Below are 16,110 nucleotides of genomic sequence, written 5' to 3' on the forward strand. Positions count from 1 at the left end.
AAATATGGCGTTTAACAATAAAAGAAATAGTTTTTTCTAAGTGCGTTTTATATAAGGAAAATTTCTTTACAACGGTACTTACTGCAGAAACCCTCCTATCAGAAATTTAAAAAAAAAAATTGTGATTTTTCTGTTCGTCGTCCTCTGAAAAATATGTTTGTTATGCAGCAAGATCGTATGATAAATTTCAAAATGGCGGGAAAATTATGAACTTTTCAAAAATTCGTAATTTTCGCAATTTAACCTATTCCGCAATCTATATATATACAAATGGAAGTACCTGTGTTTGTAACTAAATAACTCTTGAATCACCGAACTGATCTCGATCATTTTCAACATAGATGAGTTTCGGACCTGGGATGGCTTTTATCATTTCACTTTGAAGGTGGAACTTGAGGAACGAGGGGGATATATAAAAATGATCGAAAATGACCAATATTAGTGTCGACTCCATAGTTTTCGGGATTGCTGAGATGAACAGTGACACTTTCAATGTCGTTTAAATTCAAATTCAGCCCCCATTACTACTCTAAGGGGGGATGATGATAGGTACAAATCATTGAGAATTACCGATGTTAGTGTCGAATTGATAGTCTTGGTGGTTCCTAAGTTTATTGGTGATAGTTTTGGTGCCTTTATGTCCAAAATGAAACGTATTCTCCCCGTAGGAAGAACGGGTATTCTGCTAGTTATTAAGTAAACCAAACTTAGCATAAAGAAGGGAATATACAATATCTCAGTTGTGCGTTAAAAAAATCATGATTCTGCAAAATTTTTTAATATGGTATCTGTTTTTAATAACTATACCTTTACTTGCTGTTTTGTATCAAAAGATTTAATGGAAATTAACGGAAATACCTAGTCAGGGGTGCCCACAAGGGGGAACATGATGTCAATGGCGTCATTAAAATTTAGGGGGGAATGTTTTTATTTAAAATAATTAGAATTGCCTCATTTCGCGCAAAGGCTATAAAACATAACAACTAGTTACTAAGTCAATTACTACATTATTATACCAAAAACTGGTTAGCCTACAGCAAATCTAAAGATGGGGCTGGCTTTCTGCGTGCATTGCATGCTATTTGCATCACACAAAAAAAAAAAAAAGAGAGAGAAAGAGAGAGAGAGAGAGAATGTTCTATAGCGGGATACAAATGATAGATAGCAAAAATGCTTCTAGAGATATAGAGCTGCCCGAAGCATCAAATCGGCATTTGGAGTATCAAATTGCAAGAATACAATGGTTAGCAGGAAATCGAATTGATTCGTCTTATGGTGAAAAAAAAAAAAACTTGTAAATCATCGTAGTGAAGTAATGAAGATTATTCTTGACTGCTACAAATACTTAAGCAAGGAAATACTGGATTTTCGTAAGAAAGACTGTATGGCGGAAAAATTAATGAAATTATTTCGACCCTTGGGAAAACATAACCAAGACGCATGAGCAGTGCCGGATCTATAAGCCGCAAGACCCCGCGGTGCGGAGGGGCGGACCCTAAGGGGCCCAATGGCTTTTAAAGGCACCTTCCCTGTAAATACAATTTTTTAAAACACTTGAAAAAGAATGATATTTTCACAATAGTTTAATTACTTGAACTAAATAATGAGCTAACAGTTCTGACAACGACGCGCGAGATGTCTCTTCATTTCGAAGGGTTTAAAAATAAGCTTATCCGCACGTTGTGCCTCTCCGAGAGTTGCAACGCTGCAGAAGTGGGCAGGCGAATTCGTTTAGTAGCTCGCAGTTCAGTTAACTCAGTTTGATGCATTCTTCATTACAACGGTGCGGCGCCGACTTTCCAAAATTTATTTTGGTGCATATCAATGGTGGGACGTGTTAGCCTATGTATTATGTTGCGTACATGAGGAATTCACCGGTTCTGTACAATGTATTGCACAAACGCGTTTCGTAAAATAACTGAACTTATTTTTCCTCGCAACTAAAGAGCACAAAGGTTTAATGTTGCCAACTGTCTCATATGCAAGGCATATTTCAAGACCTAAACGCGGAAGGTGCAATTTATCCTAGAAAAGAAAAACACAAGAAAATATCCAATAGCTTCCACACATTACATTCACTCATGTGCACTGCACAATTTAATCTTATTTAATAATGAGAATAGTTTTTTTTTTTTAAATAACCGAAAGAACATATAAATTTTTAACAATTTATTATAATTATCAGGTTTATTATTTTTACAGAAGGAGACAAGACTTGTAGTAAAGTTAATTATCTTTAACAAACAAACTTTGAATGTAGCAATATATCAAATTGCAAGATGGTAAAATTCCACTGTTGCCGTGGCTTAAAATTTCAAAAATACCAACTTTAACAACCTTTAGTTCGGAATTCATTAACTCAGTTTTTAATTTTTAAGGTACATTCTAATTTAATTTATTATCACTCTCATTCAACATTCAGTGCAGTGTACATCCAACTAATATCTACAAAAATTTTTAAAAATTAATACTTACCAAAACTCAGTCGTTACGTACTTACTTCTGTGTTATAGGAGAAGAGGGTTGCCGATTTGACTCAACTCACATGCAACACTTTCACACAATTATTTAAGTATATATATTGAATCAGAAGTGTCAAAAGCCATTAATAAATTTTTAAGGATCTATTGTACACGACTCATTCTAATTAAAGTCAAATGAACCGGTTTTAATTTGCATAACAATAATGGATTTTATTTTCAATGAATTTAATTCAAGTAATTTAACAACAAGTTCTTAATGTCTTACCCAAAACAACAAAACCTAAATTTAATTCCCCCTTTATTTGAAGAAATTACTTCTCGCATTTTGTAACCGTTTTAACTACATTCAAATACTCTCCTTTTTACCATTTTTATCCTTAATTGAAGTTTAATCGTTCTATATTTTATCTGGTTTAATCAATAAACATAGTTTTTAGGAATGATAATTCACTTTTTAAGAATCATAAACAGATTTTAGAAATTTCACGCACAAAATGCAAAAAGAGAGAGAGTTAAAACACTAGTTTTGACAAGAATAAAAAATAGTTCCTTACCGCGAGTCAAATAACTACCTACGCCTGTATCTTTCTATTATCGTTACCAGTTTTATCTAATAGTTTATAACGACAAATTTAAGGACCTGATCTTTTAATCTTGAATATTTAAGTTGCATGATATTCACTTAGCAAGTTTAACCCTTATCCGGGCAACCGGGGCCTCCCAGGCCCAGGAGCTTCATTTTTCTAAAATTTCTCAATAACCATACATATTTCGAAGACATAAAATACTGAATTCTTCTATCTTTCGTCGAAGTTAAAATCATGAACATATCGAGTTGGTAAAGCTATTTTATTATTATTATTATTATTTATTTGAAAATCTTTTCCTGACGTAACCGGGCAACCGGGGCCTAGGAGGCCCCGTATAACATTAGTGAAATTCCTGTCAAATATTAGATCAAATTGTCACATAATTATATATTGAACACGTGACTATTGTAACCTTTAGTCGGAACAGTATGCGGCAACAGACATTGAATTTTGAGTGTTCTGCACTTAAAATATATACTGGGCCTGACAGGCCCCGGTTGCCCGTTTACGTTACAAAAATGTCTGGACCGGATTTGCTATTCTGCTTGGCTTACAAAAGCGTGACACGAAGTTTCGCTACTTGACAAAAATATATACCGGTACATTCTAGACTACATTCTAGACTAGTCTAAACAGTAAGAGACAATAGGCATTGATTTTGTGTATTCTGCACTTAAAATATATACTGGGCCTCACAGGCCCCGGTTGCCCGTTTACGTTACAAAAATGTCTTGCCCGGATAAGGGTTAATTGTAAGAGAAAATTATTTTTTTTAATCAATCTGGACAATTTAATCCCTTTGTTTAACATATTTGAGTAAAGCCTTTAAGATTTTTTTTTTTTTAAAGAAATAATTTCAACGTATTCAGTTTCAAGCTAATTAAAATTTTTAGTTACGTGTTACAACTTTTATGCACTCCATTTTTCTTATTTTCCGTTTTAACTCAACACCCACACACACAGCATGACGGAAGCCAAAATCGAACATCGTGTAACCAAAAACACTCAACAGAAGTCCCATCTGCTCTTATCCGATGTTACTTTCTCTTATAAACAAACAACAGGTACGGCGCTCGAAAGTCGCGGGGAAGAGAAGGCGTGGTCAAGCACACCAAGCAGTAAGACTACTACTGCTGCCATCTCTTATTGAATAAGCAAAACATTACCACGCAATAAGATTCGCAATAAACTTTTTTTATTTAATATGTGACTACACGTCATAATTTCCAGGGAAGTCTCGATATTTGATTGATTTATTTTTAGACAAATCTTTTATGAACACTGTCATAAAGGGCTGTGCTATGATGAAGTATAATATACCGATACTATAAGGATAAGTTGGGCTGCCCTAGCTCAGTCCTAAAACGGCTGATTTAAATACGAGAGAAACGTGGTTCAATTCCCGAACTCGACTCAGAATTCAGGATCGATTATCGATTCAAGGTCTGGGAACGATCAGTAACGCTCTGCGAGCATTTTCTACCATTTTTGTTCATTTTGGGAGGATTGTTCTATTATAGACAATCGACATCCCCTTGCAGTCCGTATTGTTGACTCAAGTGGGAGCCCGTGGCCATCATCACCTATTCATCTCCTCACCTTTTTGTGGAGGGCCAGTGATTGCACTGACCGACATCTCCGCGAGGACGTATTGCTGCCTCAAGTGAGAGCCACAGTGGGCTTCCTCTCCGCATCTACTTCGTACGACTCGAAACACTCAGTTTGCTCAACTTAATACACGGGCAACACTCCTTGAGTGCCCCGTTTTTGCTATTATAACTGTCTTCTCTCGTTTCCATCATGCATAAACTACCAGGAGTATGTCGACCACCTTCTTCAAAACCAGAACCTAAAGAAAAACCTCATTTCACCGACCTCTCCCGCAAAACACGAACCTTATCAGGATCATCTGACAAATCAACAAGTTCCGAAAAACGAGCACGCTCAAGATCTCCAGTTTACACTTATCAGGTGCCAAACCAATCTTCTACTACAGACCAACTAACTGATATGGACTTGGAACATGTTCCTCCTGGACCATCCGGATCTGCTTCTACCAAACCTACCATCCATAATTTCCTGCTCACGAAATATGATACTAAATTTAGGACACCAAAACTTGTGTATTTTCAACTTCAAAAATATATGCCGAGAGCAGATATTGCTGACATCATCTTCACCCGGAATGGGATTATTCTCAAATCTCCGGACGTCAACTTTTCTACAAAACTTCGAAATAAGGCCTCTTTCGAAATTTTTGGCCCACAGGCCACTATGCAACGCCTTTCACCTTCCTCCAAAAAACAACCGCCTATTCCTCGGCGACCTCCACAACTCTCAGTCGTCATCCGAGGTGTACCTCCAGACTACACTGACGCAGAAATCGAAGACGAACTACGCTATGCTGGACATGAAATCACCAAATGTATTCGAATCATCGGCCAAAATGGACCTACCTATATGGTACGAGTGCTCACCAATTCTAAAGATACCATCGATGACCTCCTTCTTTACGGTGCTTCCATCTATTGTAAAAGACATCGCGTAGAACCTTCTAAAACTCCAGCTCCTTTATCAGTACGCTGTGCACGTTGCCAAGAATACAATCAACATACCACTGCTCAATGTACCAAAACTCCTATCTGTGGATACTGCACTGGCAATCACAATACCAAATCCTGCCCCAATCTACAAGCCGCTCCTAAATTCAATACCTGCTCCGAAACTCATGCTACCTATTCCTACAAATGTAAGGCTAAACCGCAACCTCTACCAGATAAACCCAATCTAACTGTCTCTGTCCGTACAAACGACGAATCAACTCCTACCAATAACTCCATCAGAGACCCAATCACCATAGAAGACATGATACGATTTACTACCATCGTTCTTCAAAATGTTCATCCTTTTCTTAGAGACCATATCCTACTACAAATCACAAACACTGCCAAGTCTCTTTTTAAAGTCCAGCTTCAAGCCACCTACTCAGGACCACACGTACACTTCACTTTCCACCCAATTGAACCTCAACATGACTTGGACTCTTAGATTTATGGTTTTCACCTTCTTGTTCTTAAATATTCGATCCGTCTTAAAACACAAACTCGTTTTCGAACAACTCCTACGTGAAGAACAAGTATGTGCCTTTGCGCTCAATGAAACATTTCTTACACCCAGTTTACCATTCAAAATTCCTGGATATCAGTTATTTCGTTATGACTGTGCCAGAAATGTCCTCAGAGCGCAAGGCGGAACAGCAATAGGCTGCTACCGACAGCTTCCCGTCCGCACTCATACTTTACCCCACAATCTCCTCCAGCCTCTACCAGAACATAATCTTAATACAATCTACTTTAAATCCCTAACCATAACAGTAGCTACTATCTATGTTCGTCCAGGCCATCCAATTCCCTATGACTTCTTTCATTACATCAACAATCACTTTCGCCATTATATCATTATGTCAGATATCAACTTCCATAGCCGGTCGAATCGAGAGTTGCCACAGAGTTGCCACAGAACAGAAGCTAACCCTGCATTTGTCTCTACTAACCACCTTCCCTGTGTTTTGTCTTGTCTAATTGCACTGCATTCATCTATCATCTCATTATCCCGTGGATGAACTCCTAGCTACAATTTCTCGCCGATTATAGATACCTAAATGATGCCTTCCATATTTGAAGAGTACGATATATGAAATGGATGTCCTCAATAAATAAAGAAATAAAGAGATAAAAAATATGAAAACCCAACTACATGAATCAATGCAAACTCCAAAATAAAATGCACTGGAAATAAATAAATAAATAAATAAAATAAAATAAAATAAATTTTTAAAAAAATCACTTAGCCCTCACCTTCTCTCACCTATCCTTTAGCTTTCCCTTCACGCCCATCCCGAAGAAAGGGTGTACCCCTTGACCGGTTTAACCTTGTAAAAAAAAAAAAGGTTCAATTCCTGGTCCAAACTCAAAATCTTGTGGGTTCGCTGCTCCCACAAGATTATTTGTGTGGGTGCCAGAGCCCCAGAGCACCCACGTAGTCGGCGCGCATGGTCTATTGTGCTTTTTATCCTATTAATGTGGAGCTAAATAAAACAAGTGGAGCAGCTAAGAGAAGAAGAAGACGATTGCAAGATGGCTTATTGGAGAGAACCAATAAAAATACTTTGTGTTTGTTTTCCATTAATTCTATGTCTGGATCGAAAAACAGTGAAACCACGCCAGATGAGTGACATTTGTGAAAATAGGCAGAAAGCAGGGATATGTTGACGGTACTGTGATGAGTGGTTCTTACTTAGGTGTTCAGAAGAGACTTCAAGAAATTAAGAAACGAGCTATTCCTATATATATTCACTGCGCGGTACATAACCTTGTCATTAATGATGCCGTGAAAAGCATAAAAGAAGCTGCCAGTTACTTCACAATGTTCCAGGATTATATATATATATATATATATATATATATATATATATATATATATATATATATATATGGCCAAAGTATAGGTGGGTTATTATATCATCATTGACAGGAGAATCAGACGTTACTTTGGAAACGCTTAATCCAATCAGATGGGCCTCGCGGTGTCAGTCCATTGTAACTATCAAATTGAGGTATGCTGATATAATAAAAACTCTCCGAAAACTTTCACTGACAAGTAAGAAGGTTGACGAGGTGATCTGCAAAGCGATAGAAGCAGAGCGATTTGCGAAATTCATGGATTCCTTCGATTTTGTGTTTCTGACTGTGATGCTGTCAAAAATAGTTTCACAACTGAACTTTGCATCGCAACTTCTCCAAACCAAAGAAATTGAGCTTGAGAAAGCTTTACATACTCTTGAAGAGAGCCGAGAGGAATTGAAGAAAATTAGGGAAGAATACCACCAAACAAAACAAAAGGCCACAGCTATTGCACAGTGGAAAGTCCACTTTCTGTTCGTAAAAAAAGGCAACCCAAAGTGGAAAAAAAACAAAACACTTCGATGAACTGGTAGATCATCGGTTTTCAAACAAGAGGTTTGGTTCAGGGTTAATGTTTATAATAGACTTCTAGACATCACGCACAATGGAAGAGAGAACCATTTTAGATGAATTTTCAATTATATTCCCAAAATTACTTGTGAACGTTTCAGACGAAGAAATATTAGTTAAGGCTGAAAAACTTCAAAAGAAGTACCAGCAAGATATTGATCCGTCACTACCATTGAAATCAATTGCCCTTCGCACTGGACTTGAAAACCATATTTCAAAGATTAACACTGTTCTTGAATTGGCAGTATTGCTATACCTCAAGTTTAATACTATTGTCCCAAGTTATCCTGAAGTTTTGACTATTCTTGTTTATGCTTTATTTCTGACTTTACCCGTGACTGTGGCTTCCGCTGAAAGGCCATACTCAATCTTAAAGAGGATCAAGAGCTATTTAAAGTATTCAATGACATAAAAGAGCATAAGCGACTCGGGAATTTTAGCAATCAACAGTGAGAGGGTTTCGACCATTCAAAAGAGAGTTCTTATACGGAAGAGTGCCGAGATGAAGTCGAGGGGAGAAAGGATTTCTTGTAAAATGTAAGTATTTGCATCTCTATTCCATAGCAAATAGTACACTAGGAATATTTCATTAAAATGTCCTATTAAAAAGTACTGAATATAGAGAGGGCCCTTCCAAATTTTCTTGCGGGATGGCCCGAAATTTTTAGATTCGGTGCTTGCATGAGTCTATTGTGAAAACATTCATGAATTTAGTCGAAAAGATAGGAAAATGGGCTCCAACCTTTCAAGTTACCGAAACATTTTTGACCTCATAGATGTTAATCAGCAAGTTTGTTATCTCTACTATTGGACAATATATTTTTTTTCCTCAAAATACTGCTCTATCATTGTGGACTTTACATATGACACGATATAAAAAGAAGCAACTGCAGTCCTAGTTCGCTACCTGCAACACTCTTGCGATGCAGATTTAGAAGCAAAATCGGTGGAGCATTTGTTATCGGTTTTCACAAGTTGAGACACAACTGGCGGAAATATATCTAGTCGTGTAATTAACTCTTAAAAATATCTTAACATCAATCACCAAGACATGATTGGTCAAAGCATGGACGGAGCTGGTACATGAGTGGGCGTTACATTGGTATGGCAGGTATTGTTCACAGATAATGCCCTACTACTTTGTATGTGTGGTTACGCCCACATGTTTGCATTAGTTATTGAAAAATCCATAGATATTTGTGTAGAAATGAAGAATATGTTTTCCTTAATACAGAAGTTGTACCTTTCGTTTACTGGCCATCACCGACAATCCAAACTTAGAGACAACGTAGAGAAGTCTGAAGAAAAGACGAACAGAAGAAAGAGAATTAAAAGTGTGGATACTACTATTGTGCTGCCAAAATGTCTTGAGCCGTGGCAAAAATGCGAACTAAAACTCACGCCCTCACACACCCACGCGTTGAGCTAATAAGGGTTCAGCTGTTGCTAAGCGAGAGAAAGCGAGTGGAATTCCTTCAGCCGATAGCAGCGCTTGCAACGGAAGACTAGGGATCAAGTCAATGTGGTATATCTTTAGTTGAACAATGTAACGTAATATGCATTCGAAGAAAAAAAGGAAACTTTGATGGATGATATTGTAATATCCTTGTGAGTGAGTGGTTACGTAATTACACTTCTAGTCGGTAGAGGTCACCACAGTCTTGAGCAGTTTGATAGCCACGAGAAGTTCTCTCGCGAGTCAATGGGTGGCATGACTAGTACAGTCAGCTGATTGTCAGCTTCCTGTGGGGTAAGCCTTGTTAGCCACGTCATTCAAGACTTGGTACGTGAACAGGAAGTTAGTTAAAAAAAAAATTGGTGTTTCAATATAATGTAATCTAAAAGTTCTAGTTTTAAACCGTGTTTGGAAAATATTTAAGGCTGATGAAGACACGTGGAAGAGCTTTGAATTGTGGAATTTTAATAGTATTGTTTTAAATTATTTAATATTATACTGCTCGTAGACGATCCAACAAAGCTTGAACAAGACTCTTGTTCAAGACCATTCAAGACTATTTGATGAAAAAGACGTCAGCACTGGTGCCATTTTTCTCTTGAATTTAATAGTTTCGTTCAAGAAATTTCGTTTCGGTTCTGTTCTAAACAATCCAATTCAAGAGCATTCAATAGCCAATCAGCGCTCGAGTTTGAGTGCAGGAAAATACAAAACAAATATGATGGCTTCGTGAGACAGAGCTGCAGTTGAATAAATATCTTTTCGTTACTCGTTTCCATAATTATCCGATATTCCAAGTGTGTATTATGATAAACAAAGCTAATATTTGCGCCGGAAGATATTGTTAGTATTTTTTGTTGATAATATTCACGATTTATATAGTTATAATGCTTGCATAGCCATAACTTTTGTTACATTTTGAGGCAATGAGAAGTATAAGTATTAATTTGAGAATTTAATATACAAGAATACCGGGTGTAGATTAAGAAAGAAGAGTCCATTAAATCACAGATCACATAGCCTAACGGCAAGATTGGTAACTACATGGAAAAACAAGGGTATCAAGTTTGTTGCGCTTGCAGCGACATCTACTCTCGCTGGCAGGATAATGTAACTACTCACCAGCAGTGTAACTATCCATCTAAAGAATTCAACAATATGAGCAGTACATCCATAGGCATAGACTATTTACCAACATTACCAACATTTATCTATACAGCACCTTGACGTAGTTTATAAATAATATTTGCCATTAAATTCAAAATGCGAATATGATGTCCTTCTAGTAGTCCTAATTTCCTGTCTTTATTCATCCGATTATTTTAATCGAAGGTCATATTAATAAGAGTTGAAATGTCGTTATTGTGTACCATATTCGTTTAATTTTATCTATTTAGAAATTGGAGACACTCTTTTTTCACTCTACGCTTTAAGTACGAATTCAATAAAATTCAAAGGGAAAAAAAATGCTAGACTTGTCTGGCAATCGAACCTTTCCTCTACTCTTATAATGCTGGTGAGCTATCATACAATTCCAGTTCCTCCCCCATTGGCTCTGCGCTGTCCTGAACATTGAATTAGGGTTAATCTGGACAGTATACCGATACAGTAAGCTATAGACCGGAATACGATCTCTTGTACTCTCACATTTTCATTGTTCTAATTTTATTGATTTCGTACCTACAAAAGATACAGTGAAAGAAAAATCAAACCTTTTCCCCCATTTTTTAAATAAATAAAGTTATATATATATATATATATATATACGCAATAAACACAATTAAAATATAATACTAACACGCTTTCGGTCGGAATCATATAGTAAAGCTAAAAATTTCCAAATTAAGGCTGCTAGAAGGTAATTATATCTATTTAACTTTAATTAATGTTAGGCAACTATTAATGCTATAGTTCTAAATATATACATTTATTAAAATTTCATTTAAAATTATCTTATCTTGTTTGAGTGCATTGTATTGCTCTTCTTGCGGATAATACAGGTGTCTTTACCAGCGGCGCAAATATGCCTTCAATATTGGGGTGGGTGGGATGGGAAAGGCCGTTCCCATATTTTTTTTTTTTTCTAAGCGATGTTCAAAATATATATGAAGTTGAAAAACAATGCTGTGGAGGATCAGGGGAGCAGAGTTGTCTTCAACATTGGGAGGCCGGCAGATTTGAGGCTTATTCTGGAGGAACATCAATTTCATTGCACTTTCCTTTGTTGCAAATGGACACAAATCATCACATTTCTCATTGAAAAACGCATTTCAAATCAGATTATTGGAGGACTGTCCCCCCTCAGTTCCAAGAGTGGAGGGGACATGTCCCCCTCATCTCATTTGCGCCAGTGGTCGTTGCATTCCCAGTTCGCAGGACTGTTTATTTACTTTAAATTTATCTGTTTTCTTAAAAAGTAATCGTTGTAGATTCTTTCTCATCTTCTCTCCCTAAGTGAGAAATCAATAAATTTCCTAACAAAGCTTGGTAAAACATGTTAATTGTGTTGAAAACCTTACCGGGAAGCGTGATGGTAAAGCGTTCACGTCTAGTGCATGGGTCTCTGGTTCGATTCCATTTCGCGCCAAGTTAACTTTGTGGTGGGCAAACACAGCGTGCATGAATGTTCTCAGGGTTCTCCCGTTTCCTCACCATTATCACCCATCTCATCATGATTGCATGCCTTGGCGCACAGTGGATGATTAAAAAAACTTACCTGAATTTCAGTCTCACCTAAAACAGTCACTCCTTCCTCGGTGTTCCACAACTAAAAGGTTGACATTTCTGTCAGAATAAATTAAGATAACATTCAACTTGCGAAAATCTACATAGATGTAATATTTACTTTTGCGTTGCTTTGGAATCCGCAAATTCTGTGAACATTATTACGCAATGAAGCTCTTGAGCCCGTAGTGATGGAGCTCTAGTATTTGTATAACGGAAGTAAATCATGATTAGGAGAAATTGACGATTGTAAATAAGAATCATAATTACTGCAGTTCCTTTTATTTAACATTTGTACTATGCACTTATTACATAATAACAATGCAACTTTAAAGAGCAGTCTTAATTTTACTATTTCCGCCTTATTCTTTCTTTTATTTTTCATTCTGCAATTTACAGATACAAGAACTTAATAATATAGTCTACGTTTTCCACGACATCCAGTTAAGTACTGATAATTTCAATGTGGAAATAATATTGCAATACAAATACAAATCTCATTAAATAGGATACAAATCTGTACATTCCACAAATAAATGTGTATACTCAAATATTTATAAGACGTATAGAGTACAAAATACTACACGCTTTTTAACTCAGTAAACGATAGAAAATCATGGAAATAAACATGAAGGAAAGCAAACCATCAATTTCCATTAGAGGCAACTGTAACAAAAATGTATAAACCAATAATTACTTTTTGTTCTCAATTTTTTGTATAAGGACGAGTCATAAGTCTAGCAATATTCTGGTACACAGTCAGATTAATATTCAAAGTAGGCCTATAGCTCCTCGAGTTAACTATCTGGAGCTACCTTCTTACTGATTCCTGGTTTCCACGTCGATAGCTCGGAATAGCTAAATAAGAATATCATTCATATGAGGTAAAGAACATTACGCCTAGTTTTGTGAGCAGTAACAAACAGAATACATGCACCTATCCACACAAACTTGTATAATGGTAGAAATAGTCTTGTAATCAAACAATAAATGATTAATATTTGTTATAGATATGAAACATAAAACAAATAATATTAATTTTTGTCAATAATGACCGCTTCTGTCCTACAGACCGTATAGATACTCACGTCTTCTATTTATAATTAAGGGACTGTGAAGTAGGTGGAGACAACCGATTTCCTTCTATCTCACACATAGCGTAGTTGAATCGGAAACACTGGTTCAAATCCTGAAGAGTGTAGTGACTGCGAGCATTAATACTGACGTTTACATTGTTGTCACTATATGTGATACAAGGACGTGAAGACTTAAAAGCTTCTAGGAGTAACAACAGAACAGTTATGGTTCTTGTTTCCTTCACGTGAGGGAGAACCAAAAAAATAAGGTATTTATGTCTCATCACATTCTCTCAAATGCAGAAATAAGAGCTATGACGTTTATTCCACCCAATTAATGTTCAGGTTTCTGTATAAGCTTAATGTTTCTGTTCACTTCTGATACCTGTCAAAATAAAGAGCTAATAAAAATAAATGAGATAACAAAGTGATAAAATAGAGAATTATATATATATATATATATATATATATATATATATATATATATATATATATATATATATATATATATATATATATATATATATATATATATATATATATATATATATATATATATATATATTAAATTACTTCATGGGATTCGACTGTGGCAACCTGTCTTATTTCTAATATCATTATAATCTTGAAATATAAGATTAGTCAATATTCGCTATTTTTATTTTAACACAGCACACAAAGTAACTCTATTTGAGATTATGAGAGTGTTTAACCACTTTTGACTCATTCTATTGAACTTAGTATTGACAGAAAGTAATTAAGGACATTCATATCTACTTATGTATGTTATGAGGCGCGTCTCTTAATTATAGCCCAAACACATCTGCTATAGACTTTAATAACTAGTTCAAAGTAAACATACATCTGGTGTTGGAAGGTTCAAGTATCAGCAATTCTCTCATTATGTCATTCAAATTATAAATACACTGGTTGGCATGAAAATCCTCACACGAGGGTGAAAGGGTGTACCGGATAGATTTCGAGACGCTGATTACGAATATCTCATCGAGAAAGCTCTAGCAAGTAGTATTTTTTTTTTTTTTTTTTTGGCGGGGTGCTGTTTCCATAATTGACAGAAAAATCGTATTTCTCGTATTTAATATGTGTTTTCCGTGTTTGGAGTGCATAATTCTGAATTTTTACGAGGATGAAAGGGTGTTGTTTCCATAATTGACAGAAAAATGGTATTTTTCGTATTTAATATGTGTTTTCCGTGTTTGGAGTGCATAATTCCGAATTTTTATCTTAATCCAAGAACTGTTACTAGACTATATCCCAGGAACTTTCCTTTCTCTAGCTCACGACCCCCCGGAAACGTACCCCCCCCTTGGGTTGCAAAGATTTATTGTCGTTCCACACTGCATACACTAAAACCTAGGCGTTATTGACGGAGAAAGGTTTCGTAATCAACTTGCGATCATTCGTCGGCTCCCTTTTGTCTAGACGACAGACAGATTGTTAAAAAAAAGGCTCCAAGACATACACCACATTGTCGCGTGAAACAAATATTTCAGTTTCGAGTTGATATTCGTGTTAGGAGGTGGTGTTACGCTGTGTCTGTGTATACCGTAGGTGAAAAATATTTCTGCGTAAAATATTGACGTTTGTGTTAAACGAACATGCCGAGAACTTGCAACAATTCGACAGATTCATTCTGCTACATATGTGGGGAAGTGATTTTCAAGGGACAAAATAGGTCCTTGTCAGCGTTCCTGAAGGCAGCCTACAATCTGCACTTCGGGTGTAAAATCGGCGATCAGGATCGCGTTTGGGCTCCGAAACAAAGTTGTAACTCGTGTGCGCGTACTCTCACAGGATGGTTAAAAGATACACACAAATCGATGCCGTTCGCCGTACCTATGGTTTGGCGCGAGCCCCGTGATCATGTTTCAGACTGTTACTTCTGCCTGACTAATATAAAAGGTTTCTCGAAAAACATGAAGCATAAAATACAGTATCCTAACTTGGATTCCGCGAGGAGACCTGTGAAACATGATGTTTGTTTGCCTGTACTCGTACCACCAGACTCATACACCTTGTGCAGTGTTTCATCCGATGAAGAACCTGCTGCTTGTGAGGATGTTGCACAATCTTCGAGTACACAGTCAGATCCCAATTACGCTCCATTGCCTGACACTAATGAACCACATGTGATAAGCCAGGAAGAGCTGAATGATCTGATCAGAGACTTAAACCTTCCCAAGTCTAAGGCCCTGTTGCTTGCATCACGACTTCAACAATGGAATCTATTCACCAAGGTGTGAATATATCGATGTATAGGAAAAGAGAGGTGAGCCTAGTTCCTAATTTTACAAAGAATGGTGATTTGGTGTTGACATTCCATCGCTTATGGGACAACTGAAGTTGAACTACAACACTGAAAATTGGAGGCTATTCGTAGATTCCTCTAGGATAAGTCTCAAGGCAGTGTTACTACACAATGTCAATGAAAAGCCAGCCATCCCTATTGCTCATGCTGTACATTTGAAAGAAACATACGAGAACATGCGAAACCTATTGCAGAAAATAAAGTACGAACAGTTCCAGTGATTTGTATGCGCTGACCTTAAGGTTATTGCCATCCTCACCGGTTTACAAGGTGGTTGTACAAAGCACTGCTGCTTCTTGTGTCATTGGGATAGTCGAGTCAAAGATCAGTACACCATCACAAAATGGCCGCCAAGGAAGCAACTGGTCCCAGGGAAGATGAACGTGGCTAATGAACGTCTTGTGGATCCGGAGAAAATA

The sequence above is a fragment of the Thermobia domestica genome, chromosome 14 (assembly GCF_964235325.1).
Source record: "Thermobia domestica chromosome 14, izTheDome1.hap1.1, whole genome shotgun sequence".
Taxonomy (NCBI): domain Eukaryota; kingdom Metazoa; phylum Arthropoda; class Insecta; order Zygentoma; family Lepismatidae; genus Thermobia; species Thermobia domestica.